General features: G+C 41.0%; 1 protein-coding gene across 8 annotated transcripts in view; it reads left to right on the top strand.

The window, feature by feature from the left end:
* Nucleotides 1–14145, top strand: part of LOC143378585 (protein trachealess-like) — a 186161-nt gene that overhangs the window by 70526 nt on the left and 101490 nt on the right. Inside the window, exon 1 of one of the 8 annotated variants that reach the window (XM_076830411.1) lies at nucleotides 13641–13872. The exons of the other annotated variants lie outside the window; for them this stretch is intronic. The gene's annotated coding sequence lies outside the window, so the exon portion shown is untranslated. Of the gene's footprint in view, nucleotides 1–13640; nucleotides 13873–14145 lie in introns of those variants that run through there. 8 annotated transcript variants of the gene reach the window in all.

The raw sequence follows: 14145 nt of genomic DNA, 5'->3' as shown, positions 1-14145 counted from the left end.
TCGGTCAAGGGGGAGTGAACCCCAAGTCCCCCGGCCGGGGGTAATCCTGACCATAACAGTTGGGGGACCCGTCGAGCCCCTCTCGCGCCCACAATCGCATCATCTTCGTGGAGCGGTGCGAGCTAGAGTAGGCATCCCTCCGCGAGCACGCGTCCCATGCCAAATAGCTGGTCGTTACGGGCGTTCGGGGCCTTTGCGTGTCCGTGGCTGCATACTTGTGCATCCTCAACTGTCGTTAGTCTTTAAATTACGCGATTCGACGCGGCTTCGACGGCCCACGAACTCGACATCTGCGGATTATTCGACGGGAACGGCGACCCTCTCCCTCGATCGTCGCGCAAATTTAGCGCGGATCATCCTTCGTGGCGAATCCCTTCGGCGATGAATCCTGTGGAAACGAATGTGGTGTTTTGCTACTTACCATCCTTCGTTTCTTTTATTATGTTCTGAATATGTAGGAATACATATTCGGAGGACTTGATCCCTGCAGTGATGCTGCCTTGGTACCTTGAATAGTTGTGATCTAAATTTCTATCGCGTTCTTTATTATTATTATCATTAACGTCTTTATTGCACTAAGAGAGTAGTTTAATTCGTAGCTCGATTTCATCTTTGGATCCAATCCCCATGAATTTATTCATCGTGCTTCGTTGTTTTCTGAGTCCTCGGTGAGTGTTCGGTGTTTTTCATGGGAGGATTTGATTTCAATAAGAATAGGTGAAGAAGCTTCGAAGCTGGGGAACATTGAGCTGAAAGTTTATTTTGTTCGGTGACGATCGGAAGGGACAAAAGGAAAGGGTGACAAGAATCACGCTATTAGAGGGTAGAAGGATATCGCCAATTCGGTTTCGAGGGTGGTTATACGTTGCAGTGAAGACGACAGATATGGAGCTTTGAATTTGTACCTCATTTTCATACATACACATTGCCATGGCGTTTATAGCGGAATTTTGCGTATATACCTGTTACGCGGCGTTTATGCTCGCGTTACTTGGAACGGTTCACTGTAACGAGGTAACCACCAGTGCCACACGCCACGTCCATCATTTACTGTCGCGCAAAGTGTGATGAGAGGTTGAATTACTCGAAAAGCTTGGTCTAAATTCATTTCGTTAAAAGGTGCGAAAATAGGGAAAGAATGGAAGACAAGAGAAAGCAATTGATAAGTTAAATCCAAATGTAAGAAGAATTTTTATTAATGAATTTTAAGATCATACAGAATCATGGTGGAAATAAAATGACCCCTTAGTGATCTAATTTTCAAATTAATTGCTCTCAATTCACTCCTTAAGCCACTTCCATCTTTTACACAATTAAATCATCCCTCCCACGTCCACCACCAAACGAACATGCAACGATAAATAGAGAGCAAGAAGATAAAAGGAGGGGGCGAGCCATTAGTTTGCAAAGCGTGGACCGCGAATCGAACTCGCGGCATTAATTCCGTCAGGACAATTCGCCCCAATTAATCTCGAGGCGCGGAGGTCGAGGAGGATGCTCCGCCGCGCGGCAGGAAGAGGAAAAGGATAGACGAAGCCTCCTAATCTGCATCAGCAGATTGCTCTGAGAATTGACACCGAGGATTTCGCCTCGCCCTTCGAGGACTTGCTACACTTGACATCTCATCTTAAATCAAACCGTCTCGGCCACCTCCTTAGAGTCCCTCTCGCGGCTTCCGCCACAGGACACGAACTCGATGCATACATTAGGCAGCTTTAATTGAGAAGAGTCCCCTGGACGATCCACGGACGGCGTTTGTAATAACAACGATATTGAAGCTTCTCTTCCAAGTGGAATTGCACGGTGGTGACGCTTAACGAGTCAACTTCCGCAATCTCGATAGAAAATTTTAAGGACATTTTTCACTTAATGCTTGCACCTCGGAGGACCCAACTCTATCGTATAATAGTTGTAGATCTGCGATTGTACAAGGATTTGCGTTATGGAGATGCTTCGATGTTAAGGTTTAAGTTAAGGAAGATTTAACAGATTTTACTTTTGCCAAATGTCCAAATTAATCCATTTGAATCCAAATTTCTTCTTTCTTTTCATTTGCTCTTTCCTTGGAACGTCCACGTAGACTTCTTTTTAAATGATTTTACTTTGCTTCGATCCTCTGTATGTATGTTTGGTATATGGTTCAAATCTTTATTTTATATTATATTATTTTATTTTATTTTATGTTATTATTTTATATATATATTTTTTATTTCTTTCTCTTACTTTTATCTTTCTATGTAGTAATGGTAATAATTTTGCATCTCTGTACACTAAAGGGTTTCCCGTTAATAATAATAATAATAATAATAATATTAATAATAATAATCTGGCCACTCAATTTTCACCCACTTCCACCAATCCAATTGTTTTGAAACTTTGCATGCGTGCGTAGGTTCGATGTCAATTCCATTTTTTTTTAAAATTAAGTAAAAAATAAAAAAATATAAAATGAATAAAAAATCCAAAACACTGACAACTAGAAAATAAAAAAATATATAAAAAAAATTATGTTAAACGATTTTACAAAAAATACACTAAACACTAAAAAAGAATTATTTTCTTGTGCTACAATTTCGATGGTGTTTTCTAACTTTAAATAAAATTATGGCGCTGCATTAAATTGATTCATATTCTGTTATGAAATATCCCGCGCCACGATTTTATGTAAAGTGAGAAAACACCATCGATATTGTAGTACATGAAAAGAATTATTTTTTAGTTTTTAGTGCATTTTTTTTAAAAATCGTTTAACATAAAAAATTTTCTATATATACATATTTATTCCATATACATACATAGAATCGTCTTCCTTCGCGTTTCCACTATTCACTACAGAACATCTTACACAAAAGGGTGAATTAATAATTGCCACAAATATTCGAAATGGGTTCACCTATTTATTCAAAATTTACAATCCACGCGCTCCATGACAATGGGAAGGTCCTTTCCCAACATAATCATACCCGTATCGATTGCTACAGGATATCGATTCGAGATAATGTCCACCTGAAGAAATCGCCGATCGCCGGCTACAGTGTTTGCCCTTAGCAGTGAATTCTCATAAAGAAATTAGTTTACACACGGGGGAGCCTGTTGGGTAAATTAACATATCCGTCGATCGTCTTCCATCCCGCTAGAACTGTTCCTCCTTCTGCCTCGCATCGAGCAGCCTGTGTGTTATCGAGAAAGTACGAGTTGTCCAAGAGACTGTGTTCCCTTGCGCTTCGCCGCCCTTTACGTAATAGCCGCCCATTGAAATTAATGGTTATTAAAAGCAACGCTTCGCTGCATCGCTGGGGACGTGGCTTTTCGCATATTCGGTGCCCATCGATACAAACACGCGCGCATACTGCTCCGATTCGTCGTGTCCTCCCTGCTCCCTGGGCGAAATTGATAGCGAGTCTGCCTACCGTGAATTTGACAGACGATTAAGCATTGAAGACCTGTAGCTGATGCTACCGTCTCTGCTTAGGAATCGCCGAGCCTCTTTTCCCAGAGGATTCTCTCATCTAGAAATTGTATATACTTACTTTCCCTTTCCTTTTTCTTCCGTTTCATTTTTCCGTTCTCGTTTGCATGGCAATCTGCAGGCGGTGGCGGTCGATGTACGTACATCGTAGAGTTCTGAGCGGAGTTCCGCTTCGTTTTGATTAAAATGCTGATGGTGAAGACTGTGGAGGATGGGTAGAGCTGGTATTTCTTCGAGTTTTCGATCTTGGGGAGGGATATTTCGGGGGGAATTGTAGAGAAATGTATTTTGTTTAATCGGGCAAGTAGAATAGATAAAATTGATGGATATTATTCCGAAAGGGACCGGTGGCCGATCGAGATGAGGTTTAGGGGGAGGGTTGGTGAGGGTGTGTGGATCCTAAACCTAAAATTGTAACTTCGGGTATTTATTAGTTTCCGAAATATTAATACGAAATTATTGTTAATTTTTTTTACGTTGGCGTAGTCCTCCCTACCCGGGAACCCTTTCGTCCTGCCATTTCTTATTTTTGAAATTTTGTCACCACACTCTCATTTTTAGCATCGCCAAACTCACATCGGTTCGCTACCATGCTTTACGCGCCCGCGCACTAATCTAGCCCCAACCAATACTAATACCCGGGTCAAGTTGGAAAGTGGAATGCGTTGAGTTGGTATAAGTCAACAGAAATATTGTTAAGATGTACCGTGGTGATTAAAAAAAATCGGTAAGGTGTACCCTTTTATTCACAATTACTCCTGTATCTTTTCAACGCATTAATTGCGGAAGCTAAAATTTTATATTTGGTGTCTGTCCACACCCCTCGCAATACCCACCCGGTTTCATCTCAATCGGCCACTGGTCCTTTTCGGAAGTACAGCCGAAACGATTAGTTACAGTTGAATATCGCGTTGCTTCCAACGTGGTCTAGCAGTTAACGTAAAAACAAAGTCAATCGACACTGGAAAAAGTTGAAAAATCCATGAATACCTCTTGCCTTTGAAAGGTCAGGGTGATCTTGAATTTTAAACCAAACAGAAAACGTTGCTCCCGAAACATTCGTCTTCTATGCTGCAGAATCGAGTCGTTCACTACTTTATGCCCATCGTTTCGTGAAAGGAATGTACGTAAAAAGGGAGTGTAATTAATGCGACGTCGAACGTTGACCGATAACTGCTAATAAGCCTCCGCGTTTGGCCCGCGCTCGTTACAATGTCGGCGTCATAAAGAGCTGCATAATAGAATTGTAAATGTATGGAAATGCTTTCCCCAGCTTTTGACCGGCCCGACGAGAGCGGAGGGCCGTGCATTTTTCTTCAATTGCACACTTACTTTTGAATAGCTGGCGCGTCTGCTCCTACACGGCCCGCCATTGTATGTGTATTAACACAATGCAGAATAAACTTGAGCGACTGAAACAGATTACACTGTTCCTCCGTGGTGTGTATGCTTTCAAAGGGATATGCAAACGATGCCAGCGCACTCCTCTTTGACGTGTAATCCGTGTTACCTGCTTGAGGGCCGCTCGCCAGAGGAAATCTCGTTATTGTGCCCTATCGTGCACCTTCGGGAGACTTTATTCCTTCTCCACGCGTGAAATGGGGCGTAGACAAAATTTATCTTCTGTTTTAACATGCCATGAGATGATCGAACATTTGCAGCTGTATATTGTAGAATTTTTTTTAATTTTTAAAAGTCTGCAAAAAGGAGGAGGTCATAGATTCGACTCGTATGTATTTTTTTTTATGTTTGTCTCCGGATAACTCCTCAGTATATGCACCGATTTTGATGATCATTTTTTATTCAAAATACGGCGATGCCCTGGTGGTCCCACTCTACACTGCATCAATATTGGCTCAATATTTTGCCAGTACTGGTTAATTCAAACTTCTCCTTATTACACAATTTGTATTTCATCATGAAAAAGTGCGTTGAGTTGTAGACCCCATATAAAGAATTTGAGACATGCTTATTCTCACTTTTTCAAGTCGCTTATTCTTGGAATCTTCCATTTCTAGCAAACGGTTCTTTTTTACGAGCAGCTCTTTTTGCAGGCCTACTCATATATTTTTTAAATAAATGTAGTGATGTAACTTAAATAATTAAAAAGTACAAAATAAAAATTTAAAAAAAAAATTAAAACCGTCTTTAAAAACATAAAAAAACACTAACAAGTATGAAATAATTATTCCCCTTAGTTTTTTGACATAAAAAATTGATAGTCGTAGATTAAATAAAGGAAAAAAAATTTCATACTTTTCAGTGCATTTTTATGTTTTTGAAGTCGATTTTAATTTTTTAAAATTTTTTTTTTACCCTTCGTTGACACTGTGGGTGGGTAAATAAACTACTTTTTTCTCAAAATATTATATCTGAACAACAACTCTGTAAATTTGTAGCTTCTAATATTGAAATTTGTAAAAGTTACAATTTTTTAAAGATTTTTTTCGTGTTTTCTCGACATGTGGTAATCTAGAATTTTTCCACAAAAACTGTGATAAAATTTGAATAAAAAAAACTATTGTAATACATTCTAGATACCTTGAAAATTACCCATTATTTTTTCCATAACGATTGGATTCTTTACATGAGAATGGCAGTCGTTCAAAAATTGCTCTGCGTGTGAGCCACCCAGGTATGTCAAAGTTGATCAAAAAAGAGGTGCGTCAACGAAGGTTTAAAACTAAGCATTTAATTTTAAAGTAGGCCACAGAAGACAACTTACCACTAACAACTAACCCAGACCCTCGTCAAATTAAAAAATCATTACCAAGTTTCCCCCCACCTATTGTACCGATCCGAAGACTTCTCAGTTGTTTCAGAATTAGAACACTCTCCTAAAAGAGAGCTGACCCAGTTGCAAAGAAAGAGCACTCATAAACGAGCAAGGAAAAGCTTCCCCCTTCTCGCGATGCATTCTTTTCACTTCATCATCCCCGCTATCGCAGAAGCGATTAAACATTGCTCGGAACCCATCGTCCCGCGGACTCCCCAAGCAACACCCGTCTCCAACGATCGAGTAGCATCCTCATCCACTGTTTCCCTCTCGACCCGCGCGCACACCCCCCCCGGCAGTCGAAGGAGACAAGTTACGCGGAGCGTGGCGGGCATTTAAAAGCGCGAAGGGAGTCGGGCGGCCGATCTAACGCGCTTCGGCATTTGAAGCGTTCCCGTTTAATTAGCGGCTGTGTGTTTCCTCGCAGCTCGTAAAAGGAAGCGGCTCGGCGGCTGGTCGGGTTCTGCGGAGGGGGAGGGAGAGGCGAGAAAAAATTTCCGGCCATTTCGCAGTAATTAAAAATGTTGTAATAAAGGTACGGGTGGGGCTCCGTTTAATTCGTAACGGCTTATATTTATAGCGTCTCGCGACTAATAATACCCGCCCTCCCTCGTCGGTGTACAACAGGTTGCCCACGGCGCAGCGACGCTGCCACGCCTCGAGATTCTATAGTTACGCGCTTAATTACCCATCCTGATATACGACGTCGATCGGCAGCGTTTATTAATCGCGGCCGAGTTCTTTCGCGATGCCTGCCGATATCGACGCGGCCCCTAATGAAATCTCGCCGACACGGCACCGAAACTGTTCGTCGGCCACGAGTCGCGTTCCCTGATGGAACTACCGTGCAATTGGAAACCTTGAGAGGAATGATGGTTGCGTGGTGTGATAAAATTGTTGTGTCCCATTTTGGGGATTTTGACTACTATTTTGTAGGTTGACTACTGTTCTTTTTTTTTTAGAGTAGGTTGATGTAGTAGATGCTTGAAAAAGGGTTATTAGTAAGGGTAGTATAGAATTGAAGGTTTTCGTTATTCGTAATTTTGTGGAAGTGTATATTTCCAGCACTGTGGTATTTTAGCAAGAAGCACGAATAACATTCGTTGGTAGCGAGGAAGGAGAAGCGGTCCGCCATATAAATTCTACTTTGGGCAGAGATACGTATGCGTTTCAGATAGAAGCTGTTATTCATAAGCAATGAAGCATACATAATACAGTATGCCCGTGCGTTGCTGAAACATTGAAAGTCCTGTAAATATTGTATCGGTTCTAGGGCGAATCTGCATACTGGTTATCTTCCTGCTGTGTCGGTTCTATCGTTCGAAGCCTCCGTTTCTTGGAGCTTCTTCCTGGAGGTTGTTTTAATAATAGTGGCTTATTAAATAGAATCTTTCTTTATGCGTTGTGTGTTGGAGTGACCTAAATAAATGGTTACGATAAATTTTTCGCTGTGTATTAGGGCGACTGCGATATTATGCCACAAAAGGCGTAACGTTCGTGTTACAGAAAAAGAGTATCGTGAGATATTTAGCACATAATGTCACGGGAACTCATGAATTACAAGTGCCCTGTATTCGTTATGGATATCTCGAAACATTTCTCTGTTCACAAAGGAACGCACATGGCGCGATCGCGGTTATAAATTTCGCGTCTTAAGCCACGCGGTATCATTTTAAATAGAGGCAGTATCGTAAATAATAACGAGTACTGTTTCAAAACATGTCGTCCGTGAGAAAGAATGATAAAAATATCCACTCAGTATCTCGCATACTAGAGAACTGCTCGCAGGACACGTTATAATATAAAAATTATTAAATATTTCGAGTGCTAGGTACCTCGTTTATGCTCAATTATCGATGAGACTGAATAGGGATTTCTGTTAAGTTTACATTGAAGTATATCTTGTCAGAGTTGCAGTCGACGCTTGGGCAAATCTTTTATGTAAAATTGTCGAGAATTTAAGTGTCAAGAGATCTTAAGTCAAAGTTACTTCCAGAAATTGCAAGGTCTACGCCCTATGGTATCTCCGTTAGCTCAGAGTTCTGTTATCTCAAAGTTCTGTTATCTCCGAGTTCTGTTATCTCAGAGTTCTGTTATTCCAAAGTTCTATCATTCCACAGTTTTGTTATCTCAAAATTTTGCTATCCCAGATTTCTATTATCTCAGAGTTCTGTTATCTCAAAGTTCTGTTATCTCCGAGTTCTGTTATCTCAGAGTTCTGTTATTCCAAAGTTCTATCATCCCAGAGTTTTGTTATCCCAAAATTTTGCTATCCCAGATTTCTATTATCCCCGAGTTCTGTTATCTCAAAGTTCTGTTATTTCCGAGTTCTGTTATCTCCGAGTTCTGTAACCCCAGAGTTCTGCTATCCCAAAGTTCTATTATTCCAGAGTTCTACTGTCCCAAAGTTCTATTATCCCAGATTTCCGTTATCTCAAAGTTCTGTTGTCCCAAAATTCTGCTATCTCAAAGTTCTATCATCCCAGAATTTTGTTATCCCAGAGTTCTGCTATCCCAAAGTTGTATCATCCCAAAGTTTTTTTATCCCAGATTTCTGTTATCCCAGAGTTCTGCTATCCCAAAGCTCTATCATCCCAGAGTTTTCTTATCCCAAAATTTTGCTATCCCACAGTTCAATGCATTCATATCACCCCCCAAGAGGAAGCTAAACAGTAAAACCAGAAACTGTTTAAATGTTCCATCGCTCTGTAATACTCAGCATCCAATACAATTGAATAAAATCATTTTTAAAGAAAGATCGGATTAAATACCCCGTGTTCCATTCGATCGATTTACAGGGGTCATTTAAATCGTCCTTGAAGACGATGAACGATAACGTGGGTGGGCACATTAATCAGATGGGGAAATGCCATTATGCGGGGCGCTGTTCGCGCGGCAATCTTGTAAAACATTATTCTAACTAAACTGTCATAAACGAGAGGAAATGAAAAGAGCTGCTTAATAGCTTATGTATGCAAATGCGAGGCGGCAGATTGCACGGAGTGCTCTCGAGTGAGAGGAATAGCAGTAGCTCGAGGAGAGGCGGTCGAAAGGGTGACTCGCCCTTCTGACGACTTCTCCTCGAATTTCCAATGATAAGACCTCTTTGCCCACCTTCATATGCGGTTACACTTCTTCAGTGGCAAGCCACGAATCCCCTAGGAAGCTTGTTCGTAACTAACAGGTCGTGGGAATGCTATATTTTGCCAATTTTAGAAACCGAATACCCCTGAATGACATTCAACGAGACAAAATCGTTACTAAGAATAGGTAACTCTCCACACATTTGCCAATCTGTTTTAATACTACGTGACCGTGAATAAAAACACCACACGAATGATAGTAACTAATTATCCACCACAGATATGTAAACTAAGAGCACGTTTCTTAAATATTCATACCATGTTCCTTATTCTAATGAAGGGGCCACAAGTTCTATTAATAACTTAAAGTTTACACTTGTCGGGCCGCTAGTATCATTCACGGACCTCAAACACAACGTGACATGATTAAAAGGACGTAATTAATCACTGTAAGGTCATTACTTGTAAGTACCAAAGTGTAGCCAACAACGAAGTCTGTAAAATTCTTCGCCATCTAAAGTTTCATAATTAGAAGCTTCAGTGTACCAAAATCCATTTACAAAATGCCATCAGTAATAATTTGAAGGCTACTTTTTACTCAAAAGTTGCACAGTGTCACAATTTGAAAAGAAATGAACAAAGGAGACCGGCGCTCGTTTTCGCGTCATTATTAATGATCGATAATAACTATACGGATATTTATGTCATATTCAGATGGTACTACACAGAGTAAAAATGTATCGATATATAATGGATGGTTGTTTTTTTACGCCCTTTTTTTTATTACTAATTATAAGGGACAGAGTAGGGAGGCATGGTTGCTCTCCTTGAAATGAATATTCATACGACGATCACGTCCTCCTAAAACTGTCGTTGCTGGGTTTACGCGCGATCCTTATCCGTGAAATTCATTATAATACTCGTCGGCGGTGTGCAATTTTTCCGGCACCGGCCATTCCTTGGCCGAGGGAAAAGATAGATGACCATTACGACGAGTAAAAACGGGCAGATTTTCAGCCGACCGTTTTAGGCCACGCACGATAATTATGCAAATCCTGGCGCAATGAGCCGAGTACAATGTTGAAAATGCCAATTTCGTTGATACCCCGAGCAGAGTTGTTTCTTTTCCTTCGGAGAAACTCATTCGGGGTTCTTGAGCACGGTTATTTGCGGTAATATATAAGATTATTGCAAGTAAGTTGCGCGTGGAGCGAGAATACAAATTTATAGCAAAGGAAACGTCGAATCATGGTTAGTAATGAGGGCATTTAAGTTCTTTGATATTGAAAATGAAAGGGAACTGGGTAGAATGTTTACATGCACTTGGAAGAAGGGAAATTGCCTGTTTTTAATATCCGTATTACAGTTTTGGTACTGCATATACCTTCGTCCAATTTTATTCTGTGGTTAGAACTTCATACGAAAACTAACCAACTTTATCTTTAGCAGAAGCGAAGATAAATCCATCCTGCATTCACTTTATTGAGTTTCTGAAATTACTAGCCAAATATATTCTGCGCATATCTTCGGAAATTAATTTTTTTGAATGAAAATTTGATTAGAAACAGCTAAGAACAGATATTTCTAATTTTCAGTTTTGTACTTGTCGAGGAGAGGCTAGACGATAATTGGAGCTCGTACCGCGGATTGTATCGCTATTATTGCGACACGCTCGAGACTCGGGAAGCATAATTAAACTAGGGTTGAGTCCCCGCTGTACGCCGAAGGAGAGGATCGCTCCTCAATCCGACTCCTTGATCCAATTAACGCCGTCGGAATAATCCCCCTGGTTCGCTCGCCCAGGTGCCCGTTCGCCGCCCGTTCAGCCTGGCTTCGTCTTAAACAATTTCATTTGCATAGCAAATAATCAAACAATTTGCTTTGACATTTAAATTAGCGAAAAGAAAAGCGGCACGCGAAACGCCGCGGCTCGCCTCTTTAATTCCCGAAGACGTCAACCAACCGGACCTAATTTCTCATTTGCATCTTACGTTCGGAGGATCGATCTTGGAAGTCGGCACTGCTGCGATCATCTTTCACCGTGAACGAAAGCTTTTCCTCCTCTCAATTTTTACTGTTCAGCGGGGTTATTGTGTTGGGATTATTAGTGGTACCATGGATGATAAATTTTATCCATTGTAGTGGAAAGGGATTCTCTATGGGAATATTAAAAATGATGGAACAAAGAATTAACAAATTTAGAAGTATACAGTATTCGATTCGAAGACACTTTATGGACTAGGTATTCTTATTTAACTTTGGCTCCACTTACACACTCCCAAGAAGTTCACTCAACTTGAATAAGAATAAAATTGCTTCTCCACTTCCGTTGATCTGTAACCAAAACTCACCATCTGCTCCAATTATAAATTCACAGGTATTTTAAACGATACTAAGTTATCGCTTGTACCTACAGTGGCGTGCAAAAGTATTCGGGCAACCTTTAACCCAGAATAACTTGTTTAAAATTGGTCCAAACGACTGAGTTTTTTTTAGAAGCTAGAAAGATTAGTTTGCTAAGTGACGTGATTCGTCGTTTTGAAAAAAAATTGCAATTGGTCGGGATAGCGAAAAAAATAGTAAATGTCGTGTTTTTCAATTTTTTGGTCTGTGCTCGTAATGAAAATTTGAAAAATGCCTTTTGTAGATTTAAGTAAGTTGTAGCTCATAGCTGCGTTAACCGACTTTGATGAAATTTTCAGCACGTATACAACTTACTTAAATCTACAAAAGGCATTTTTCAAATTTTCATTACCAGCACAGACAAAAAAGTTGAAAAACACGACATTTACTATTTTTTTCGCTATCCCGACCAATTGCAATTTTTTTCAAAACGACGAATCACGTCACTTAGCAAACTAATCCTTCTAGCTTCTCCAAAAAACTCAAGTCGTTTAGACCAATTTTAAAAAAGTTATTCTGTGTTAAAGGGTGGCCGAATACTTTTGCACGCCACTGTAAGTAGAGTTGAGATGAGGGGGTGGGAAACAAAAGAGTTCATTAGAGGTCTTTAGCTGCCACCCACCCAAAGCTAATAGCTAAACACAAAATTCACAAATCACCCTATATACTACACTTGCGCTTCTTTTCCATGTCACCCCTTACTTCTCGATCCAAACCAAAAAATCCACAGTCCCATTATCAGCATCCACCACCCCAAATCTACCCACCTCAAGGCTTTCCAAGAAGGCCTATCTAAATTCCAACATCGTCGTTCGAAAACCCAACAAAGTCTCGCCATCAACTCCCCAACTTCTTGGACTCGCTTTCGCGGCACGCTCCCGCCGAGTTTCCAGCTGCTCGCCAAATTGGAGTCGGATTCATCCCAAACGAAAGTTCGATACAATTGAATGCTGATCCGCCACGGTGAAGCGGCCCATTCCTATGTATGAAATCCACGTGCAGCCTGGAAAAGTCCAGGGTGACGCCGGCCGCTATCATATATAGATATTATTGTTATTGCAGCGTGTAAGCATCGTCCACGCGGGTTAGGGTGGGCCCGGTCCTCGGCTGTTTCGGGGGATGGTTTTCATTGCGCGGGGTCGAACGTAGGCGACTTTAGCCTCGCGGCGCTCAAGGGGAGAAGCGTAGTGTCATTATGCAAAGGAGATGGTCAGTTCTGTAATCCGGGGATCCCGGTGGCCAGAGGTCGTCGCATCCCAGACATCTTGCGGAATTGTTTCTGCAAGATTGTCTGCGAGAGCTACGGCCTGCTCTCCTCTCCAAAGTCTGATGGATGTTCCGCTATATTGAAAGAAATATCTCACGTGAACCGGCCCGCTGGATATCTTCGTCGAGCTGTAATGGGGTCCCCGTGCCCTCTCATAGAATAGGTTATGGTGGTGCGCGGACCTCCTTTCCAGTGAAATGTACCGGACTCCTTGGATTGATGTCTTCGGAGAGAATGAGCAGGGTGATCCTGTGGGAGAAGATAGAGGAAGATGGGCTCTGTGCAGTGCTTCTGCATTGTTAGCGGGCATTGAGGGTGGTCCTTGCTGAGGAATTTTGGGGAGTCGAATGGGGCTTGGTGAAGTTGGTGCTGGAGAATTTTTAGTTAAGTTTCGGCGGGAAATAAATTAATTCTTGAATATTTCTCGTTGCTTTTGTTGTTATGAGACGCGCGTTAAAGGATCTTCGCATTTGGCTCTGTGATCCTTGACCTTACGTGCTTTCTTGGTAGACCGCGAACGTGGAAGAGATTGGCGCAAAAACGGGGCTCGCGCGTTAAGGGGGGTTCAGGTACGATTTCGAGACTTGTTATTGCCATCGTGCTATTATCCATGACCTCGGAGTAAGTCAGTCGTCATCCGTCTGTCGTACAAATAACATCGCGAGTGGTGCTCCATTGGCGTTATGCATACATATATATCTCGATCCTGATAGATTTTAATTAGTCTTGCTGCTTTCATTTAAACTATTATGCTTGTTTTATGGAGAGTGATTAGAGATTTTACGTGGGATTTCTTTCGTAAATAAAGTAGCGTCCGTGTGTGTGCCAGTCGATGAAATGCAGAACACGAACGTGATTACTCTGTATGCCATTGGTGAGTTGTATTAAGTTTAATTTTTATTAATATTATTTTATTATCTGCATGTTAAGTGCTCATTAACAATATCTGAAGTTATTTGTCTCTTGATTAGCTATGTATGTAGGGTAGGGTGGGGCTAGTGTTCCTGATTTCTCGATATTTTTTGTTTCTCGAGAGATCAGAAATGAGATCATATTTCCTGAGAATTCTCGAGAATTCTTGAGAAATTGGAAGAAACATTGCAAAAATTATATTTTTGGAATAATGTTGATAATTTTTATCAAAAAC

Source organism: Andrena cerasifolii, chromosome 2 (assembly GCF_050908995.1).
Source record: "Andrena cerasifolii isolate SP2316 chromosome 2, iyAndCera1_principal, whole genome shotgun sequence".
NCBI classification, from domain to species: Eukaryota; Metazoa; Arthropoda; class Insecta; order Hymenoptera; family Andrenidae; genus Andrena; species Andrena cerasifolii.
This window is presented reverse-complemented; position numbering and strand designations above follow the sequence as displayed.